The 22430-nt window shown below is 41.6% G+C and overlaps 1 protein-coding gene across 11 annotated transcripts in view; it reads right to left on the bottom strand.

Annotated features, from left to right (window-relative positions):
• The window catches only part of LOC121305921 (multiple C2 and transmembrane domain-containing protein 1-like), a 167945-nt gene that overhangs the window by 111750 nt on the left and 33765 nt on the right, over positions 1–22430 (bottom strand). The window contains exon 1 of one of the 11 annotated variants that reach the window (XM_041237685.1): positions 20988–21230. The exons of the other annotated variants lie outside the window; for them this stretch is intronic. The gene's annotated coding sequence lies outside the window, so the exon portion shown is untranslated. Of the gene's footprint in view, positions 1–20987; positions 21231–22430 lie in introns of those variants that run through there. 11 annotated transcript variants of the gene reach the window in all.

The following is a 22430-nucleotide window of genomic DNA, read 5'->3' as shown; positions in this document are numbered from 1 at the left end:
ATGAAAGAACATATGGGATAAGTTTTCTATAGATTTAAGTTTTCTCTTGATTTGATCAACCTATACCCCTCTAGGATAAGCCACAGTTTTATTTACAGCACCAGGGAACCCCCCCTGAATTGCATCATCCACCAACCCCTGATTATCCCCAACTATCACAAAAATAAGTGGTGCTGTAAAATGCTCGAAAAAAAATCTAGTCATAGCTCATTTAAAAGGCAATACAGGTTTGACTTGAACCCCTTAAGTTTCTTATAATGAACCTATGATTGATCATTATTAGTAAATGTATCTAAGTTACAAGTCTAAGAGAACATACACAGAGCACCCCCCCCCCCCCCCCCCATATCATATCCACAGAGCTCCAAAACCAGCTTAAACATTTGAATATACAGAGTGTATTGTACAAAACATTAGGAACACCTGCTCTTTCCATGAAATAGACTTACGAGGTGAGTCCAGGTGAAAGCTATGATCCCTTATTGATGTAACCTGTTAAATCCACTTCAATCAGTGTAGATGAAGGAGAGACAGGTTAAAGAAGGATTTTTAAGCCTTGACACAATTGAGACATGGATTGTGTATGTGTGCCATTCAGAGGGTAAATGGGCAAGCCAAAAGATTTAATTGCCTTTGAACGGGGCATGGTAGTAGGTGCCAGGCACACCGTTTTGCGTGTGTCAAGAACTGCAACGCTGCTGGGTTTTTCACACTCAACAGTTTCTCATGTGTATCAAGGATGGTCCACCACTGAAAGGACATACAGCTAACGGCAGGCTAGTGGTCGAAAACGGCTCATTGATGAAAGAGGCCAAAAGAGGCTGACACGAATTGTGCAGAGCAACAGGCTACAGTTAGTCAACTGACAGTCCAGTACAACATTGGTGCCAAAAGACCCACAAAAGAATGCACAACTTGTCACACATTGACACGAATGGGGTATGACAGCCGACGACCTAACAGAGTTCCACTTCTTTCAGCAAAACACAAGAAACTGCGGTTGCAGTGGGCTAAAGAACAAAAACACTGGACACTGGAGGATTGGAAAAACATTGCCTGGTCTGATGAATCCCAGTTCCTGTGGTTTCACGCTGATGGGAGGACTAGGGTATGGAGAAAACCACATGAGTACACGCATCCATCATGCCGCGTGTCAACATTGCAGGCTGGTGGTGGTGGTGTGATGGTGTGGGGTGTGTTTTCATGACACACATTGGGCCCCTTGATAAAAGTGGAGAAACGTTTGAATGCCACAAGATATCTGAACATCACTGCCAATCAGTTGCATCCCTTCATGGCAGCAGTGTATCCATCTGCTAATTTTTTCAGTAGGATGATGCCCCATGCCACAAGGCTAGGATTGTCCAGGAATGGTTACACAAACATGACAGTGAATTCAGCTTACTGCAGTGGCCTGCCCAGTCACCAGATCTCAATCAAATAGAGCATCTGTGGAATGAGATGGAATGAGCTATTTGGAGCAGAGATCCACTACCAGCCAACTTGACAACTGTGGAAAGCATTGGAGTCAACATGGGCCAGCATCCCTGTGGAACGCTTTCGACACCATGCCCTGACGAATTGAGGCTGTTCTGAGGGCAAAAGGGGGTACAACTCAATATTAGAAAGGTGTTCCTAATGTTTTGTACACACAATGTATTTGTGCTTAATCTCTTTTCTCAGTCATTCTGTTCTTTGCAGGGTCTTCTGTCACCCGCTTCTACTGCAGGGCCGCACAGTTTATGGTGCAATATATCTTAAAGACAGAAATGAAAAAGCAGCCATCTGAAGCTTTACAGACTGATTATTGAAGCCATGGGACTAATAAACCCCTTTTATCTCAATCTTTTCCATAAAAAATACAAAACTGTACATAAAATGATTTAAAGGCGTGGTAACCATAGACATGGCTGACAATTTTCTGTTTTGTTGCTTGTTTTTCAGTCTGGCAATTTCCTGTTTTGTTGCTTGTTTTCTTTTTGTAAATCAAATTTGCTTCTGCTTTCTGGTACCTAATTCCTTCCAGTGCTGTAGGCTATGTGGTCTGATTGCAGCTAGACCATTCAATTCACACTCCAGTGCTTTTTTTGAATGGCAAACTAAACAGGCTATGAAGAACAAACCACTTCTGATCTCATAAACTAACCCTGTATACATTGTGGTGCTTTTCATAACATTAAGGCCACATCGGTTGTGATTACATGCCATATTGTGAGCTGCACAGCATGAAACATGTCGTCACACTGCGATTGTGTACTGCTTCACTGCATCCATCTGTCGCTCTTACTAACCACAACACATCAGTATTGGTCCCTTGGCACTTTCATTGACAATAGGGAAAAAGGTAATAAACAGAACACTGTTCAGTAGCCGAGATATGTGTCAGATTGTGGTGTCACCCTTTTGAATAGACTTTGCACCTGAAGGAAATTGTGAGAGGTGAGAGTATAGGTTTAATCAAAACAGTTCCTGGACTTATCTCACTATAGTTCAGCACAGTACAGTCTTTTTATGACTAGACATACATACATACATACAGCGTGAATACACAGTTTTTGAAATTGATTTAAGATTCTGTACAGGATTCCAAACTGTAGTTAACAACAGCAGCAGACTGTATACTGTTATCAATGAGATTGCACACATCTGTTTTGTCATGCCATGTCATGTCTGCTGCAGAAAAAGGATGGTAATCATTCACAGTGTTTGTTTTCCTCTTGTTAACAAGCCTATGGCTGTGTTTGTGAATATTGGCATTAGTACTATGAGTGTGAGTGATGAAAAGCAAGCCCATCCTAATTTATTACTGGAACATTCTGCTTTCATTAACTGCTGATTAGCAGTGCATTTCTATTTATACCAATACAATATTGCATTTAGTAGCATCTCAAACAGGACAGGAGTGCTAATGATTTATTTACCAACACTACCTTTGCTAATACAGAGTTATAATTAGGAGAATAACAACAGCCTGTGGCAGAGTGTCCCGCCTCTTTATGTCCATTAGTGTTTTATGTTGTATGTAGTGTGTTAATGTTGGTGTTTATGTATAAAATACATGGGATATAAATATGGGTTACTAGCACAAATGTTTAAAATGTATATTTGTATTTAGGCACGAGGATTGTACAGCACTTCACGTGCAGGTAAAATAATATGTGAGCATGGGGAATTGCACTTTTATTAATTCACATGCAGTTGTACCGAGACTCTAGTTGAATGATTGATTAGCAATCGAGTCTTGGTACAGCTGCATAAAAGCTGCATGTTTTCACTCACTCGGGGTTGTGTGTTCTTGAGTGGAGAACAGGAGAGAGAAGGAGAGAGTCTTTTAACAATTGCTATTTCGTGTTGGAAGGTCAGGCACGGTATTTGTTTGTCTGTTCGTCCACTTGTCTTCATCATCATATCAGTCATCTCTGTATTACTTCCTTGTTCTGATGTCACCACTGCAGCCAGCCTGATCACATATGGTGTCTGAAGTTTTGGGTTTTTTTTGGTTGTGTGAAGTGCCCTTTTGGGAAAAAAAAAATGGGAAGAATTGGCAGGAGAAAGCAGCAGCAGCAGCAGCAGGAGGTGCAGCAAAACCAGCGTGGGGCCAGTCGCAAGTCCCGTCGCATCTCTACCACACCGGATGTTTGCCTCACCTGTCTGGATGAGGAAGGGTGGTGCTTCTTGTGTGGCGAGGTCAGGTACCGCCCACTCAGCCACAGCCAGGAGATGGAGGAGCCTGAGCATCCGGCATCAAGGGGAGAGGTCCCACTGGCTCAGAGGCCGACAAATTCCCTCTCTTCTGAGGAAAGCTGGGGATGGCTGGTGGAGCCTGGGAGGAATGCTGAAGAGGCCCTCCCTGATGTGATCAACCTCCTGTGGGCCAGAGATGGAGAGCGATGGGAAGCCTGGGAAAAGCAACACCGCCCAGTGTCCCTCATGCTAATCCGCTACCTGGCTGCAGATATGGCAGGCTCCCGCTATCTACAGCTCCATCAGGAAAAGCCCTGCTACTGCCATCTCCAACACCAGCAGGAGAGGAGCCATCGCTGCCATCTCCAGCGCCAGAGGGAGAGGAGCCATCGCTGCCGTCTCCAGCGCCAGCAGGAGAGGAGCCATCGCTGCCGTCTCCAGCGCAAGCAGGAGAGGAGCCATCGCTCCAGCACCAGATGGAGAGGAGCCATCGCTGCTGTCTCCAGCGCCAGAGGAAGAGGAGCCATCGCTGCCGTTTACAGCGCCAGAGGGAGAGGAGCCATCGCTGCCGTCTCCAGCGCCAGAGGAAGAGGAGTCATCGGTGCCGTTTCAAGCACCAGAGGAAGAGGAGCTATCACTGGCGTCTCCACCAGCAGAGGGAGAATGCCTGCTGGTTTCGCATCCACAGCCTGAGGGGCAGGAGCATGAACATCCACAGTCCAAGAAGGAGGACGCAGAGTGTCCGCAACTCAAGAAAGGGGAGCGAAAGTATTTGAACTGTAAATCTCCCTCCCGACCAGAAATGGCGCTGCGTACGGCTGGTTGTGTATTTTTCCCTTGACTGGTAGACTCGATGGTAGGTGGAAACCAGAAGATGTCCGTCTTGGGGAAAGCGCATAGCTGCAAGTACTCTATACAAATCCATTGCAATCAGATTTGTGTCAGCAGCGACTGGATAAACCATGACAACAAGCTTATTGTATTTAACTGATATTGTGCATTTATTATTATTATTATTATTATTATTATTATTATTATTATTATTATTATTATTATTATTATTATTATTTATATTTTATTATTTTATTATTATTATTATTATTATTTGGGCTGCAAACCCCTGTGTGCCCCCCGATACCTGGTAGAGGGGCAGATTGTTATTTGAATTATCCAAATAAACACAGACGTTCTGTATTGGGAAACTACTGTCTGGACATTCCATTTATACACTGAACCTCTCATCGTCTTGTCACAGACTGTCAAATGTTTTTTTTTTTTTTTTTTTTGCTAATTTTCTTTTAATTTTGTGTTCAAAGACAATTTGTCACTGAGCTTGAACTAAGCCAAACAGTAAACACCATTTGTGTCCTATTAGACTGCAAGTTGAGAAAACAATGTGTCTTTCCCCAATGGACTGATTTCAGCACTGAACAACTGGACAGCTCCACATGAACCCTACAGTCCTGTAAGCAACCACTGATAAAACCGTCCTTGAATGACTACCATGCATGTCTTTCAAATTCTACAGTACACTAAAGAGCCATAACTCTACAAACTATAATAATAATAATAATAATAATAATAATAATAATAATAATAATAATAATAATAATAATCACTTTGTGTTTGAGACTCATTCTTTAATACTTATGCACATATAAGTTCGTTACGTATTAATGCACACTGAAGCTGTTCTATTTTGAAACTCTTAATTGGTTCAGTTAAATGAATTACACTCACGTCATGCACCTTTACCCCTCTGTGTGTTTGGCTTAATTGCTGTAATAAACTCTTATAGCACATGCTGCCCTGAGCCTTTATATAAGTGATTCCGTGTCACAAAGACGGCTGGACTGGGGGACGTCAGACAAGAAACAGGAACCAGGAAATAAACGACAGAGAGGTGGAGTTGGGTGGAGCTGAGCGATTGGTACCGCTCAGCATTTAATCATTTAAACAAGCAGAAAATAAAAGGTTGCAAAGACAAACAAGACACAGGACACGGCACTCGTCACCAAAACAAAAAGACAAACAAAATGGACTATAAGTGAGTGAGTGAGTGAAAACATGCTGCTTTTATACAGCTGTACCGAGACTCGATTGCTAATCAATTATTCAACTGGAGTCGTGGTACAACTGCACGTGAATTAATAAAGTGCAATTCCCTGTGCTCACATATTACATTTTACTTGCACGTGAAGTGTGCAATCCCCATGCCTAAATACAAATATACATTTTAAACACTTGTGTTACACACATCCATTTATATCCCGTGTACCAATGACTATACACCAACATTAACACACAACATACAACACAGAAAACACACAGGGGCGGGCACTTTGCCACATGCAGACAGTGTGTTTTCAGCCCACTGAGACAATTGCTCTTCATTTCATCCCTTTGTGCGTTACTGAACTCCTCAAACACCAGCAGGAGTGATGGGGCTCAGTCCTTACATCTAATTAGAACAGCAACATTCTCACAATCAACTCGCTGTACATAATGTAACTTTCACTGGACAACACCATGGGCCTTAATTAACAAAAAATGCAGAAACAACTCCTATAAGGTATACATCAATTTCAACAGCATAAAACTGGCGTATAATTTATCAGAACAATGTACTATATATGCTCCCAGCTGTTGTTCCTTGTTAGTTGTATACCATTATTAAAATGGTTTTATTATTTTCAGAGAATTTGCCATCGCCCTTCCTGCTAAATAGGGTTCTGTGTGTTCGGGGATAAACACTTGGTTTCCTGTCCCTGTTCATTTCCTGTTCTGCAGGTATTAGGACCACTCTGGGGCCTAGGCTTGTGTGGTTCTCACTGCTAAAGAACAGGAAGTGTAATGACACAGGAAGTGAAGTGCTTACCCTCAAAGTTTTGACGCTTGCAATAGGTCTTGTGAGAAAGTTATTATTATGATAATGAGCCTCTGTTCTGACTCTTTTTGAATGTGCTAGATGAGATTTAAACAGTGAGCAGTTGCTTCTTGCAGTGTGTCAAACACATATATTACTGACAGATCCCTACCCAAACAAGTCTTAGATGTCAGTTTAGGAATCACGCTCTGTATTGAACACTACACGCTATATTATACTGTTATAATATAATTCATTACAAGGAACACTCTTCGCCATCATTTACAATCTATACAATTTAATGCTATGGAACCTGACCAGCCAATCAAAAAAACAGAACCAATGTCTTACTACTGCATGCATTATTCAAAGATGGCTTATTGGTACAGCTGACTGTCAGTAAACCAGTTTAGACCAGACCCTGTTCAGAATATTAGTTTGTTTTTGAACATTGATCATAATTGATCAAAAGATGCCTTGTCTATTATTTGTTTCATGTTTTTGATATTTCAACCAAAATCAGTATAAACAAATGACTGCAGACCCGAATGGTCGTTATATTGTTTGTTACTGGTACTCTTTTTGACCGCTCATTAATTTTAGCCAATGTTTATGCTCCCAACTGGGATGACAGCCTTGGCTATTTATTCATTTCTTCAAACCTATGGTATCACCCATGGCACTTTCTTTTTTCATCAGCTTGGCAGTACTCCTTTTTTTTTTACCGGTCCATCAAACTTATTCCCTTATTGATTATTTTTTTATAGATAAAAATGTTCTTCCCATGGTCCACTTGTGTACTTACCACAGCATTGTAATTTCAGATCATGCCCCTTGACTTTGAAGCTAATGTTTCCCAATCAAATAAAACCCTGTCGCTTGTGGAGGTTTAACCCCCTCCTGCTGTCAGATCAAAACTTTGTCCAGTTTATTTCCTCCCATATAGACCTTTTCAGGGAAACAAACTCAACTCTTGGAATATCCTTGGCTACTCTATGGGAAACGCAAAAGGCATACTTACTTGGCCAAACAATTTCGTTCAGTGTTGGAGCAAATAAAGTCCAAACAGGTTGGCTGTCTGAAATAACTGACCTTGTTTACTGTTAGATCAAAAGCATGCTGTTAGACCATCAACAGCAACTCTCCAAATCCAGATCTCTACAAACAAAGATTGTCCTTGCAAACTGAATTTGACTTGCTCTCCACAAAACAGGCTGAACAATTAATAACTAAATCTTGATCTGCAATATATGAACATGGTGACACACCAGTTACGCCAGTCAGCAGCCTCACATCTGATCCCGCAAATTAATGTACCATCTTACCAGCCTACAAAAGACCAGCAGGAGATCAATGATCAATTTAAACATTTTTACTCTGCTCTCTATACATCGTAGTCGTCCTCAGATCCTTTGTTAATTGAGTTGTTTTTTGAGAACCTTTCTATCTGACTGTTGATCCACAATCTAAAGTTCACCTAGAGGAACCATTATCTCCAGATGAAATCTAATTTTACTCCCCTACTAGAGTGTATTAAACAAGACTTTCTTCGTTGGTCCATTCTAAGTCTATCACTTGCTGCCAGCATTAATTCTGTCCAAATGAACACACTCCTTAAATTACTTTACCTTTTTAAATATATTCCTGTTTTCATAAACCAAAAAAATTTCATCACTATAGACAAAGTAGTTTCTTAATTTATTTGGAACAAACATATTCGCAGAATCCGCAAGGATATCCTCCAGAGAACAACACCAAGAGGGGGTATGGCCTTACCTAATTTTCAACAATATTATTGGTCTGCTAACATTCAGAATTTTGCATTAGTTGCAATCTCATCCCCAGCTAGACAGGTCTGCATGGGTGGTGATGGAAGCTGCTTCTTGTCAGCCCTTCTATGCTCCTCCCTTCCTATCTCTACCTCTCAGTACAGTTTGCTCTCTCTCTCTCTCTCTCTCTCTCTCTCTCTCTCTCTCTCTCTCTCTCTCTCTCTCTCTCTCTCCTCTGTGTCATACAGTACATCAAAGCATTTTTTTCATTAAACTTTTTTTTTAAGTACACATTCTTAAAAAACATATTTTCCTCATATAAAATAAACAGCACACAAAATCTACATTCATTTTAAAAAGTACAGTGTACATATTAACTGACTGTTTCGAATATAAATTATAGTATGTGCAAAAGGAAATTTCTTCTGCATTTAAATGCTATCCAGATTACTGAATTGAAGCAAAGACTACTGGTTTTATTCAAGCATCGGAAACTTTACATTGCATTAAGATAATAGTTGTATTAAAAAGTGTATCATTCCATTTGAAAACCCAATTTAAGCTAATCAAATGTACAGAACCTGAACTTACAACAACAACAACAAAAGCTTTTTTAAAAGTAATATCTGCAGTAATATCGTCACTTACAATGAATTGTACTACAGCTTGCAGTGCCTTCAACACAAATCTGAACAACCAACATCAACAAGCGCCTTTTCAAATAAGAGTCTCGGTTTCCAAAAAAAACGTTCTCATTAGTTGTTCAAGCAAACACAAACCACAGCGTTTTAATTTTCCTAACATCATTCTGAAATAAGAGGAAAAACACAGAAGCGTTCATACATACAGACAGGCTCTGCCCTGCTGGAGTGAGGTCTGCTTTCCATTCAGCAGCAGCGGTCTGAGTTAGGAATGTGTCTGGATGTGAGAAAAAGCTGTTTAAAGCCTGCACACGCACTGCTGAATGCTTACTGCAATAAGCCAAAGTTTTGCATCGCCAGTCGTATCCCACCGCAACATTACACAGAGGTGGGTGGAGAGAAATTATACTTTCTTATAAAAAAAACAAGAACCACTGCGACGTGAGGCGGTCTAATATTGTTGGATACTAGTATACTTGAAATAACAGCTGTTTAGCTTTCTTTTATAATTACAAAGCTGTCAGCGTCTATTTTTGCAGATAGAAGTCGTGACACCTGGTTAAGGATTTTAAAGGACCTATGAAACAGCATTTCTGGGGAAGTAATGAAGAACAATAAACATGAAAAAGAAATGTGTAATAGTTTTGGTTCGCTTGTTGATGTGTTTATTGAATCCCGATAAATATTGCTCCACATTGGCTCTAATGTTCTTACATTAATTTGTATTTTCCTAAACAGAAACATTTTATATACAGGGAATATAATTTTCAGTGTCTAACTTCATTAAGGTGGAGAAATATAATACATGGACCTCCATCCTAGAATTGTCCTTTATACAGTTGGCCTGTTATGCAACCTGGCATTGTTAACATGTACCTTTCCTGCTGGTCAGTCATCTCTTTGCTCTACAGTATATCCATGTTTTTGAGGGATGCATTTACAAAGAAATACAATCGGGTGCCTTTTTATTTTGTACGGTGGTTGGCCTCTTGACAATACAGGTAACTTCTTCTCTGTCAAAAGTATGAATGGTGCACCCTAAAGTGTAGTAAACACTGAATGGTCTAACAGTAAACATTTTTTATTGCTCATTTAAATATGTTTTTGAGAGATTTTAATGAAGTAGCTTCCCCCTAATTTATCCCACACACCTTTCATCTTCTTTTCACATTATGAGTGCTACAGTATATGCCTTTATCTGTATGCTGCTGCTACAGGCCAACAGGAAGTGCTTGAAACAAGATACTGCATCACAAGCAGCCTAATGTAAGAATGCATTTCAATGAATTATTACAGACTATCACCATGACTGCAAGTGTAAATCTGTGGCACTGAAGTGCAATGGCAGTAAATTACTATTTATTCACCAGTACTGCATTTTTCTGTACAAGTGGTGTGGCAGTAAAAATGATGCATAAAAGGCTGCTTATGGTTTTCACCCAGCAGAACATTTATTTTGTGGCAGGCTTTAACCATAATGAGAAGAGATAGCATCTACCTTGAGCTGCTTTCTGCAGCCGCAACATGTTATTGTCGATGTTACATCTGTCATCATGTTACATCTCCTATACTCACATTTCTTTGCTTCAGTGCTCCGTGTAAAAGTCACTATGGTATTTTTACATGGTAATTTTGCAGTTTTCCAATGCTATGCCCATGGTTATTCTATGCATTTACCACAGCCTACCATGTTTTTCAATATACTTTACCATACCTCTCTGGGCTTTACAGTGCTTACCTATGATTGACTATGCTTGATCCCAGCTGGGATAAAATAGTATTCTATTATTGTATTTATTGTTGGAAATGTTGAATAACTCCAGTTTAACTGTGTCTGTTGGACTATTTTTTTTTTTACCAAAGCAGAAGAATATTCAATAAAAGTGTTCATTTAAAAAAAAAATAATATAAACTGATATACATTATTGTGTCAGTTTTATAAGCGGGATAACAAACTCCAGCGGTTGTGGTTTGTGTTGCATTAACATACAGCTTTGTCGGTATGAAGGCACTCAGCTTTGCTTCATTGTATTGTAATGCAACACAACCCATGCCCTGTCGTGTGTTATCCCTTACTTATTAAATAGGGGAGTCTTCGTAACACAAACATCAAACTGCAATCATAACTGGAGTGGCAGCCAGGTTCTGAAAATCAACCATGCATTGGTCCAGGATTCTGTGGGGAGTGGAGGAGTGTCTTGTTATTAGAATACACACGAAGCAGATATTATTGACTCTGAGGATAGACTTCATGAACTGCATGACAAAAAAAAGAAATACAAATACAGCCTGTTTAATAATGACTTTCCTAGTATGCACGCTGTATTATTAAAAAATGAAAAACTATTATTTTCGAAGGTGAATGTTATATGGAGTAATGAGTGAGGAGTGAAGCAAGGGTTATATAATAAGTTACTCAAAGATGATAAAATAGAAGTGTTTTATTTTTTCTTTGAGAATGGAAGGACCCAGAAGGACATATGAAAGTCAACCATTCTTTACAAGGAAGCATGGGGGAAGTGGTAGCCTGCTGTTTTTCATTTAGTGTGAACCCATTAAAGAAAGAGTTTCCAAGTTTAACCAGCTACCACGTGACACAGGTCACTTCAGATATCCCAGTGTGCCAGACAGCAAGTTGAGTAAGACACATGCCTAACTATTCAGTACTAGTCTGCTATTTAAAACACATGTCTTGTCTGTCCCGAGACAAGAAAAAATAATAAAAGCCGTATTTAACATTCCATTCCTTTGCATCACTGTTATGAAAATCTTACAGACACCATGTTCAAAAACAATTAAAATCCTCAGTACCTCTTTGTGATGAGTCAAAGGGGTTTTGGTCTGCAATTCAGCCTCCCAACAGTAGAAGGCATCAAACCAACTCGGGACTTCCCTTACCAAGGTCTTGTGACCATGACAAAAGTCATCTTTTTGAGGGGCAGCACCTTGGTGAGGGGCGGAAGTACGAGTATGTAAATTCCAGCCACTGGAGTCAAGTGAAGTTAAGGATACCTGTCAGTCTGAGATTGGTGATCCACTGACTACCGGGGTGGGGTTTGCATACTAAAGGGAACGTGCTACTGTGTTCGAGGTTGGTCCTGAGGAATAGAGGCAGGGAAAAAAAGGCTGGAGGGAAGTACGTGCGGGGTGGACTGTGTTATTTACTTTTAATTACGGACGGTGGCCTTACTAGTTTTGCTCTTTTCTATTTTTATTCCTTTTTGTTTCATTTTTGGATTGAGCAGATCACGAAGAGGATTAAGAGGCTTCCGTTCCTTTATTTTTGATTACTCCAACACTCCCTCCCTCACATCCTTCTTTACTGTTTTTTTTTTTTTTCCGTGTAATATTAAATACATTTTTTATTTTTTTACACGTAAATCGCTGTCTGGAAAATCCATTTTCCATTTGAAGTGGGATATGGATCCAGCTACAGTCTTGGCGATGTTTAGGGAGCAGGAGGAGAAGCGAGAGGAGAGGGAAGCACTGCTCCAGGAACAGCTCGCCCAATTCTTTGGTCAGCTGGTAGAGAAAATCTCGACACCAGCGGTGGAAACAGCGGTTGCCCGGATGTTTTCTTCACAACCAAAGCTACAGAAGATGACTCCTGAAGATGATCCTGAGGCGTTCTTGGTCACCTTTGAGAGAGTGGCAGAAGCAGCAGGGTGGCCCAAGGAACACTGGGCCATGAAATTGGCACCCTGTTTGACAGGAGAAGCGCAAGCAGCGTACAGAGCATTAATGGCCTCGGAGGCTGCGGATTATACAAAAGTAAAAGAAGCCATTCTCTCACACCTCGGGATCACGGAAGAAACATACCGGCGCCGTTTCCGGGAATACCAGCTGTCCAAGGGGGTGCGGCCCTGGGTTGCGGGACAGTATCTCCTGGATCAGTGCACCCGGTGGCTGCAGCCGGAAGAACACACACCCCAAGAACTGGTGCAGAAGATCGCCATAGAGCAGTTCACATCCATACTACCGCCAGGAAATCGGGAGTGGGTTAAAAGGAATCAACCTACCACTCTCGAGAAGGCCACCATCCTGGCGGAGGCATATGAGGATGCGAATGAAGGCGCCACCTCTGACCTCACTCCTGCGCCTAAACTAACCAGGACCAACCCATCAGTGAAGCCCAGAGGAGGTAACCAGACCTTCAGACCATGGAGGTCGAGGTTAGCCCCATCTTGGGCGAGAGAAAACCCCCCTAACCTGTAGGTCACTGACTCACAGGACAAGCAAACCCTGTTGGTGCCTTCTACCCTAGTTTGTTACCGATGCAATGAGCACGGACATATAGCCAGGGATTGTTCGACGATGGAGGTAGACCTGGCAAGAAGATCCTGGTCAGCAGTAACAGGTAAGAACACTGGGGAATGTCGGGAGGGCCCTTATCAATTAAGAGTACAGGTCGGGGATAAGAGTACTAATGCATTTGCGGACTCTGGGTGTGCACAAACATTGATTCGACAAGCTCTTTTGGAGGGGGTAACCTGGGAGCCACAGGGTAAAGTGGCTATCTCATGTATCCATGGAGAAACTCGGGTTTATCCCACCACTAAAGTTAGACTTACTGTTGATGGTTACTCAGCTTAAGTTAAAGTGGCTGTAGCGCAATGTTTACCATACCCTGTTCTCCTGGGAAGAGACTGGCTGTTTTTTGATCATATTTTAGGTCGGGAAATGATCTTAGTTTCTACCAGGGGACAATCTAAGCAATGGGAGAAAACAATTGGCGAGATTTTCCCATTACAATCCGACCTGTTTAACCCTAAAATCCGCCTGAGAAAAACAAAGAGAGAGCGCAGGGTGGAAAAATATGAGGGAACTCTGAGACGACAAGGGGAGGGGTCTGACTCAAAGGTAAACCAATCTTGTAAACGGCAGGGTAAAGGAGTAGGTGTTCAGTGTGACCGGGGCTGCGAGGTTACTGATGTGGAAGGTCACATAATAAAAGACACTCCTCTCAGCATACCTAATCATTGGGATATCATATCACCGAGATATTGACCTGGGCTATGAAAAACAAAATGATCCCACGTTACAGTATGCTTGGAAACAGGTTAGATATGTTGAGGGGAAGGATATGCAGGAAGGACAACCAGTGGTATTTCTGCATTTTTCTGTATCTGGGCACTTATTATATAGAATAACCCGGGCTCCCGGGACGGGACAGCTCGTAAAACAGGGTTCCTGGGCCTTTTCAGTCAGAAGTCATGAGATTGGCGCATGACATTCCATTTGCAGGTCATTTAGGAACTGAAAAGACCCAGGAATGAATTTTGGCCCGTTTTTTTTGGCCAGGGGTTTATGGTCTTGTGCGGAAGTATGTATCTGAGTGTCCGGAATGTCAATTAGCTGCCCCTAAGTTAGTTCGCCCCGCACCTCTGGTCTCACTGCCAATTATTGGAGTACCATTTGAGAGGATTGGTGTAGATTTAGTAGGCCCTCTGGAGGGAGCAGAGTCAGGATATCGGTATATTTTGGTAGTAGTGGACTATTCAACACGATATCCAGAAGCTGTTCCCTTATGTTCTATGAGTGCAGAAGTAGTAGCAAATGAATTGATTAAAATATTTTCTAGGGTGGGAATCCCGAAAGAAATTCTCACTGATCAGGGCACTAATTTTATGTCTGGCTGTATTCAGTAATTATACAAATTATTGAAAATCCGTTCAGTTCGAATCTCAGTTTTTTCATCCTCAAATGGATGGGCTTGTTGAACGATTTAATCAGACTTTAAAAAGTATGTTGCGCCGCTTTGTAGATCAGGAGAAAAGTAATTGGGCTAAACTGCTTCCCTACTTGCTCTTTGCAGTTCGTGAGGTACCACAATCCTCAACGGGGTTCTCTCCGTTTGAGCTCTTATATGGTCGGCAGCTGCGGGGTATCTTGGATCTCATAAGAGAAGGCTGGGAAGAACAGTCAAAAGACTCTAAAAATATAGTGAAATATGTTTTACAGCTACGCGATCGCTTAGAATTAGTCGGTCGATTGTGTGGCAAAGTGGCTAGTGGAGGGGAACAGGTATAACGGTGATGCGATGCAGGAGTGACAGGCAGACAACAGTTTCCAGTGACAAGGTGCTTTTATTTATAATCCAGGTCTGGTGACCGTTAAATAATAAATCCCCGGCTATACACAACAATGTGTAAAGCACGGGGATAGCAATAATACAGACACAGTCCCGAACAAAACGAACACACGGTCACCAGTCCTGGGTGAGTGCAGACGTGCTTGTGGTGGGTGAAGACACTGTATTTCGTGACGGTTCCGTGCAGTGGTGATCCGGATTGTGCTGACCCTGGTCGACAGCTCCGGACCGGTGAGTTAACTGTCTGGTGGTGCAAAACGCAGACAATTACAAACAAACACAACAAAACACAACACGCAGTTCTCTTTACAACGAGAGCTCCTCTCTCGATCCTTCTCTCTCCAAGCGTTAACCCAAACGAAGGAAAAGACCAGCGTTACCCTGGCCCCTATATGTAATCCCGCATGATATCAAGATAAACGGTTGCTTGAGCCTTATTACTTGCAGCTGCCTCTCGTTTACCTTTCAAATCAATACGGTCTTACAACAGAGTCGCGCTTCCCTCCAGGCTGACCCACTTCCCTGACCCGGAAACGAACTGTCAGGCCAGCCCTTCCAGATGCTTCTCCTCCCGTTCTTTAGCGCCCTCACAGGTTGGGAGGAAGATTCATCACCAGAACTCATCTTTCCGTCACAATTGGCATACGACAATCTCAAAGTGGCACAGCAGAAGCAGCAGCAAAGCTACAATAAAAATGCAAGAATTAGGAACTTTCGACCTGGAGACAAAGTGTTGCTGTTGCTTCCCTCATCAGAATCTAAGTTGTTTGCTAAATGGTAGGGTTCCTTTGAGGTCATTCGAGCAATTGGAAAAGTTAATTATGAGATTCGACAGCCTGGGCGTCGGAAGGAAAATCAAATTTATCATGTTAATCTCCTCAAACCGTGGAAAGAACGGGAGGTCCATTTTACATCTCCCGAACAGGAGGAAGAGGACTATGGACCCTCAATTGAGCCAGTATCAGCAGCTGGGGTTCCGATGGGGGAACAATTAACTCCTGATCAACGCAAAGAGGTAAGCAATTTAATCAAAATGTTTGGTGATGTGTTTTCTAACGTGCCCGGAAGAACGCATTTGATTGAACACGCGGTTATCACTCCGCCAGGTCTGAGAGTTAGACAGAGACCGTATCACATTCCAGAAAGTCGGAAAGATTCTGTCCGGAGGGAGGTGAAGTGTATGTTGAAACTTGGGATAATTGAACCTCCCCGAAGTGAGTGGTGTAGCCCAATTGTACCAATAGACAAACCAGATGGGTCACTACGGTTATGTATAGACTTTAGGAGGGTGAATGCTATCTTTAAGTTTGATGCATATCCCATGCCTCGGGTAGATGAACTCTTAGACAGGCTGGGGCGAGCTCGGTTTATTTCAACTTTGGATCTGACGAAAGGATACTGGCAAATTCCATTAGCAAAAGCCTCTCGTGAGAAAACGGCATTCTCAACCCCAGATGGTCTTTTTCAATTTTGTACTATGCCGTTCGGACTTCATGGAGCTCCCGCAACTTTCCAGAGACTGATGGACAGGGTATTACAACCTCATCGAGAGTATGCAGCTGCATATATCGATGATGTAGTCATATACAGTTCTTCCTGGAAAGAACATTTGAGTAGATTAAAAGCCGTCCTACAGTCTCTGAGGAAGGCGGGGCTCACAGCGAACATGGCAAAGTGCGCTATTGGAAAAGAAGAAACTAAATATTTAGGTTTCATAATGGGTAAGGGTAGAGTGAAACCGTTGGTTTCAAAAGTCCAGGCTTTGTTGGATTCACCGGTACCTACCACAAAAACCCAGGTGAGATCATTGTTGGGATTGGCTGGTTATTACTGCCGCTTTATTCCACACTTTTCCACTATAGCCGCCCCTCTCACTGATCTCACTAAAAAGAACGCTCCAAATAAAATTAAGTGGAGTGCAGAGTGTCAGACGGCTTTTAAGTCTATTAAAACTAACTTGAGTCAGGCCCCAGCATTAGTAAGCCCGGATTTCAGCCGAGAGTTCATCCTTCAGACCGATGCATCGCAGACTGGTCTGGGGGCGGTTCTGTCCCAGGAAAAAAATGGTATAGAACACCCAATACTATATATTAGTCAGAAGTTACTGCCGAGAGAACAAAGGTACTCTGTGGTAGAGAAAGAATGCCTGGCAGTAAAATGGGCGGTGGAGTCCTTAAAATACTATCTTCTGGGACGACCCTTTGTACTCATCACAGATCACGCTTCTTTAAAGTGGTTAGACACAATGAAGGATTCAAACGCTAGGATTACGCGGTGGTACCTGGCACTCCAACCCTTCGCCTTTCAAATAAGGCATCGTGCAGGTAAGTTACATCAAAACGCTGATTTTTTTTCCCGGGAGGGAGGGGAAAAGGAGGGGTTAGAGGTTTCCGAGTGTTCCTTCAGCTCCACTCTGAGGGGTGGGATATGTGATGAGTCAAAGGGATTTCGGTCTGTGATTCAGCCTCCCAACAGTAGAAGGCATCAAACCAACTCGGGACTTCCCTTACCAAGGTCTTGTGACCATGACAAAAGTCATCTTTTTGAGGGGCGGCACCTTGGTGAGGGGCGGAAGTACGAGTATGTAAATTCCAGCCACTGGAGTCAAGTGAAGTTAAGGATACCTGTCAGTCTGGGATTGGTGATCCACTGACTACCGGGGCGGGGTTTGCATACTAAAGGGAACGTGCTACTGTGTTCAAGGTTGGTCCTGAGGAATAGAGGCGAGGAAAAAAAGGCTGGAGGGAAGTACGTGCGGGGTGGACTGTGTTATTTACTTTTAATTACGGATGGAGGCCTTACTAATTTTGCTCTTTTCTATTTTTATTCCTTTTTGTTTCATTTTTGGATTGAGCAGATCACGAAGAGGATTAAGAGGCTTCCGTTCCTTTATTTTTGATTACTCCAGCACTCCCTCCCTCACATCCTTCTTTATTGTTTTTTTTTTTTTCCCGTGTAATATTAAATAAAATTTTTATTTTTTTTACACGTAAATCGCTGTCTGGAAAATCCATTTTTACTCACACGCCTCACACTCTTGTCTTGTATTTCATTAAAAAGTTTTGCTTGGAGAAGGCTACTTCTTTTATATTGTAAACCAAATAGCAATGTATTCTTAATCTCATTTATGTTAGCTTACTTTTAAAGTAAAGCCTTTCCCCATGTTTAAAACTGTTAGCATTTTATTTTTGTCCAGTAACCTACGTGTGCATGTGTGTAAATATCATTTTTTATAGATGTCCACACAGAACCCAGTCCACAGCAAGTTGAATATGTAGCGTGGTACTGTACAATGCTGAATTTCAGTGGTTTATAATGTATCATACTTTAAAGAAATGCAACGTTTTGTTACTAGCGGATTTATATTTGTGTGTACTCTTTAAAACGGTTAAACTCTTACAGCCTCACAACAGCAGGTAGCTCAACGCAGTCCCCTGGAGAATGTTTGTGATTAATTCAGCGTAAAGGATCCACAGTCTTCTAAAAAAAGCCTTTGTTTCCCTCGTTTTTATCGTTATGAGCTAAATGTCAAGCATATCAAGCTGGCAATCTTGTGGCATGTGGGGAACTGCTCCCAAATCCTCAAAGAACAAGAAGATATGAACATTCCAGATATGACTTCCTTTAACCTTTGATTTTCTGTATTCACTCAGCTCAGTGAACAGCTACATTCTAACACTCAGCAAAGCAACTTCTGGATCAAGGGTGGCCAGCGTTAGCTCTTCCACTCCTGGTCTTTGTTCCAACCCTGTTCTAGATTGTTTAATTTGACTAATTAAACTTCCATCCAGACCCTGAAGAATGTAATGACCTAATTTTACCTGTTAAACCTGGAGTGGAATGGCTCCCCAGGACTGTGATTGGTCACTCCTGGTGTGGATGAATGTGGGAGCAGGGATGAAGCTGTGCATGAGGGAAGGTATTATTTTATCTGTGTCCCCTTGTGTGCCTCTGGAGATGTCCTCCTGTACAGATGAGTCTTGGATTGAGCCTCCCAACTTTTAAATCTTATAAACTCTTATTTTTTGGGGTTTTTTTTTTTACCCAACAGTAGAAACCTGAGCCCGGTTAGCACAAACTAATGTGAAGTATTGCCATCAATAAAGTAAACTAATGTGAAGTATTGTCATCAAAAAAGTAAAACCTGGGTGCTGGCTGCTTGCTGACAGGCAATCCCATATTCCCCAAGTGAGTGTCTTAACCATTGCACAAAAAAAAGCCAGGCTTGTTTGCATGAGCAGTTATAGAGCGTGAAAACAGAAACAGGCGCATTCAATGTACAGTAAGCCCCACGTCTCAGAGGAAGCTTAACCTTTTACACTATAAAAACCACAGTTTACATCACCGCACAAAACATGGCTATCTTATCTCGTCCTTTTTACAGTGCATTTACCACAGTAGAATACATTCTCAAAACCACTCAGCTCTTTAATATTGCACATTTATTGAAGTCCAGATGATGATGAAGTTCTCTAGCTGAGGCTGAGTCACTTGATTTATTATGCAGTCGCACAGAAAAAGCTGAATGTTTAAGAAATTGCATTAATTCTACACGACTGGATTTTGCTTACATAAACCACAATGCTCAAGAGACAAATACATACTGTAAGCTTGGCAAATAGCATTTATCAAAGGGGGACCACAGAAGGTCTTTCCCTGCTTTTTCATTCTCATTTTAATAAGCTGTTTTCAAGGCTTTGCCATTCATTCGTTTCTCTCGCTTAACTTAAAGGATATATCACCACAGCTGCCCTTGTATTGAGACCCAAGATGTCAAGTACAGTCAACTGAAAGCGTGACAATTAGTTGGATTTCTGAAATCCAGTGATGGTACTTGGAATTCTGTACAACACTCCCCTCTCCTCCACCCCCCTTGTTCTAATGCCCCACTTTACCGAATGATTTATTATTTATTAGAAGTTATGTATTCAGGATTAATCCACTGAGATGCAAACACTTCATTCACAGGGACATCCTGACAGCAGCAGCATGGCATGTTACAACAAAAACAAACAAAAGCCTCAACAAATCAATCAATGATATACAAGCACTGACAATATCCTTGCAAAACAAATCCTACACACATTTTCACTATTCCAGGCCCTCCACAAAAGTGTGAAGCTGATGTTTTTGTAGAGGGATTGGAATAGTTTGTTAGGCTAAATTAAAGTCTATAGCTTGTAATTACTGCAGTAAACATCATGCAGTAGCAAGCGTGGCTGAATGATGCCGCAAGCTGCAATGCTTTAGTGTATTTTTAGTCTTTATTTGCATTTTATCAGTAGTCCTATTGAGAATTTCAATTACACAGCTATAAGTGTGGCTTTCACTATTGTCATGCATATATGTTATCAGCACATTCACAAGTTTGTTTTTATTTTCTAAAGGTAGTTTCAAATACAGGCACACAAACAAACTCCCTCCATGAAGCTGTCATACCACCCTTAATTAAACAAGCATGCTACACTGAAGAAGGCACTGTCGGAAACATCTGTCTACCTGATTCAGTTTCTTACAGTTTTATCTATGTAAAAACATGTTTAAGACTATATGGTGCACTACCCCTTTAACAGTGGTCACTCGAGGTTAGTGCTGAGCTACAAGTATCATTGCATTGCATTGTATTGACAGCACAAGCAACTCGTTCCAAAACTGCTCCATAAACAAACTTGTGACATCAGCTTCCAACTTCCTCATTCCTGCACCACATACAGAGCATACAATGAAAATATGTGCTTGTCTAAGACTCATCTTTCATATACAGTAAGTGAACAAGTTGTGATTCCACAGACTATTCTTGAGTCTGTTCCATTGTCAAACTCAGTAGTGCCACTGGGGAGATGCCAGTTCCAGGAAGCTAAAAGGACACCTGCTGTACATTAACAGCCAACTGAGACTTCAACCAGACAAAACCCCAGATCAAACAACGCACGTACCTTTATCAGCAACCCACATCTGACAGGACGCAGAGCTTTCAGTGAAGTGTCTTTGCAAACACGCTATCCCGGGATTACCTGTTCTGTTCAATCTCTGTCAGAAAAAGTGATATATAAATGCTGACTGATACTGAGCTTTCCCCCTTTACCCCCCATTTAACAAACACTCTCAAAAGTTTGTAGAGCACACACTTCTCTGACACGTCTCTCAATGTAAAACTGCATTGACAGGCTTGACATTAGTGAGAGCTGTGACACAGGACGCTGCACCTTATTATGCAATCCTTATTATGCAACACGGAGATATAGCAATTTAAATGACACTAACCTGGCAGTTAGCGAACTTGAGAGGCCAGCAGGGCAGTACTGAAGAAAGACTGTAACTGTAACTGAAGAAGGTATCATAGCCTCTACGAGTAAGCACTGCTACATTCAGGCTGTGCTACTGAAGTTTTTAGGTTTGTACTATAAAAAATGGGATATAGATAGATATCATGCAATAAACAGGAAGCTTTTTCCTCCTCCAGGGTTATCTGAGAAAAGTCGCACCGCAATGTAATCAGAATGCCAGCTTCTCAGAGGGAAAGGCATTATCAATATTTTAAAGGACTGCCAATTAATAATGCAAAGCTGAGGAGTCACACACCCTTGTTCAATTTGATTAACACAAGCTTCTCGCCCCCCCTCCTCCAGAGCTGTCTTCCACTACGTTTGTTTGTTTACGTACGCATGGATCAAATTCAGCACAACAGGATGTCTTTGAGCAATCAGGGTGTTTGGGGATATACAGACAAGAAATCTTACCTAACTACACCAAACGTATAAATCCTGCTGTAATCAGTAACAGTGGGAACATTTCTAATGCTTTGAAACCGAGTCCCACAAGGTCTGTTACCTTCAAGCATCTCTTCTTCAAAGAACAAGCATTGCAGCTTCAGGTGCCATTTTACTTGCTTGGGCCTCCATTTCCAAGTCTTTTAGTTTAGCAAGCCTGGTAAATACAGACACAACAACAGAGAAAGAAAGAGAATACACATACTGATAGAGTAATAAAAGGGTAGGCAGGGTTAGAAACTAAATCTGATGAGGACAAGTTGATGTCTGTGTCTCAGTAGTCCTCTGGGTAAGTACTTAAAACAAATGTACAAATATACTCTCACATTTAGTCTTGCGTTAAAAAAATGCAGGGAAGTAAATTTTCTAACGGAGTGTTGCAGTGGTGAATAAGCATTCACAAATAATGCTTAGAAAACAGTCACTCGGAACTGAAACCTCCCTTCATCTCCCCTGCAATGCCAACCCCACTTAATGGCGTTTTACATTTGTGTTCTCCCTCTGCGCAGGATGCAAAGTTTATCGTTTGAATTTACTGAAACGCGTTGCATCTTTTGAAGTAAGTGTAAGGTCATTTTATAAAAAAGTGGAGATTTATACTGGGTTATG

The sequence above is a fragment of the Polyodon spathula genome, chromosome 2 (genome assembly GCF_017654505.1).
Source record: "Polyodon spathula isolate WHYD16114869_AA chromosome 2, ASM1765450v1, whole genome shotgun sequence".
NCBI classification, from domain to species: Eukaryota; Metazoa; Chordata; class Actinopteri; order Acipenseriformes; family Polyodontidae; genus Polyodon; species Polyodon spathula.
Note: the sequence above shows the minus strand (reverse complement) of the source record. Positions and strands in the feature narration are given on the sequence as shown.